Source organism: Aplidium turbinatum, chromosome 14, assembly GCF_918807975.1.
Source record: "Aplidium turbinatum chromosome 14, kaAplTurb1.1, whole genome shotgun sequence".
Taxonomy (NCBI): domain Eukaryota; kingdom Metazoa; phylum Chordata; class Ascidiacea; order Aplousobranchia; family Polyclinidae; genus Aplidium; species Aplidium turbinatum.
The window spans coordinates 21,720,517-21,722,368 of record NC_137485.1 but is presented as its reverse complement, the minus strand read 5'-3'; the positions used below and the strand labels follow the sequence as shown (position 1 = coordinate 21,722,368).

Below are 1,852 nucleotides of genomic sequence, written 5' to 3'. Positions count from 1 at the left end.
TAATATTTCTTCTTCCTATCCACGAAGATTTCATCAGGAAAATGCACAATATCAAATGATAAGTTTAAAACACAACATTAGAGAACAATTTTTACATTTCTTATTAAGATGCCAAAAATGCAATATGACGGAACAATACAGTTAAAGTCAACATGTTTCCACGTTTATTAGACGTAAAAACAAGCTTCACTGAAAGTAAAAATAATCAATTAAAACGCCAACCCAATCTGCTGATTTTACATCGATTTAACGTTGTAGGGCAGGGGTCACCAACCTTTTTTGCATGCGGGCCACTTTGGCACTAAGGAGAGCTGTGGCGGGCCGCACTAGTAAAATGTTAGGTAGGTTGACTTTCATGCTAGAGAAGAACGCATTTCGTACCCAGTAGGCCTATCTAGCGTTACATGTTGTTCATATTTATGTTAGAATACCGCAGCAACAAAATTAATCGAACAACGCTACTGCCAGGCCAAGCTCTTTTACAACACTTTTGACTTTTTTGACAATGCTTAATAAACGAGGCCACTTGTTTTGCGCACTTCTAGCGAGGCGAGCGGTTTCATCAGAATATTCATTGCCAAGCAAGAGTGGTGTTGTCACTTCGCTTCACAAAAGATATCTATCTTGCAATTAACAGTTTCAGTAAACAAGGAAATGTTTGACACATCGCAATACAGGTAACAATAGTGACCTGCAAACATATCAGCGAAAAATAGGCTCCAATAACAGGGAAAAAGAAACCAGGCACCACAAAACAAAAGCTTGTGGAAATCAACGAAAAATCGTAATTCTATCGTAATTCATGAACAGTCTTCCCTCTAAAAAAGCAATTTGGTTTTTCATCCTTTTTGTGAGAGTCCATAAAACCGTCTTTCTTTGATTATTATAGACAACTGTCACTTGCGGTGCTTATCAGCGTGGCAGCAATTTGTTAATTTAACAACAGTTTGCAGTACTTGCTTCGGCAGTACATAATACTATAATTGTAACGATACAGAAAAGATTAGCATGGCCCCTGCCCTGCGCAAGGATGACACGCAAGATCGTGAAGCGTTCCATATTAAAAAAAAAAAAAAAACTTTTGCAGTACTAAGCTAAATATTTTCATAATACAATCAGAAAAAGTCTTTAAATTTATATATAATATTTTGCCAATTTATTATAAATTGAGTTAGCACACCGACCTATTTTGCCAACAAAAACTTGCATAAAGGGAATACTGCTCGTGAAACACTATAACAATGAAACGCACACTAGTGTTTACATGACATTTGCAAACTTGAAATAAGCAACCCTATGTTTACAGACAATTTCGAAATTCGAAAACAGACGTTTTAATCAACCACTGGGACAGTGTGGCTGGACATCGCATTCCCCATCTAGAACTATAATCTGATTGATCGGTTGGTGGAATCGTATGCAAAGCGAAAATATGCTTCCCGGGAAGTATTTGTTGCCTTCGTACTCTTGAGCTCCTCAAGAAAAGTATTTTTGGTTATACTTGTACGCTAATGCCTTTCGCGGGCCGCAGCGATACAGCGTGGCGGGCCGCCAGTTGGTGACCCCTGTTGTAGGGCGTTGAATCGATGCAAAAAATGCAAAATTTTGCTCGCGGGGACGCAAGTCTTCCAATTTAAAGGCAATAAGCAAAGCAATATCCTCAGAAATAAAAGGATGAGAAAAGAATTTACTACAAATGAAACGTATTTTAACGTCTAATAAACGTAGGAACGTGTTGACTTTAGTTGCATTATATACATAATTATTCATAAATTTAGATTTTAGGACACACCTGGGTGTGCAGTGTAGTGACTTTTGCTTTAGTTTCGATAATACTATCACATCAGTACAT

General features: G+C 37.5%; 1 pseudogene; it reads left to right on the top strand.

Annotated features, from left to right (window-relative positions):
* Window positions 1-952: 952 nt before the first annotated feature.
* Window positions 953-1,065, top strand: LOC145783745 (U6 spliceosomal RNA; annotated as a pseudogene).
* The last annotated feature ends 787 nt before the right edge of the window (window positions 1,066-1,852 follow it).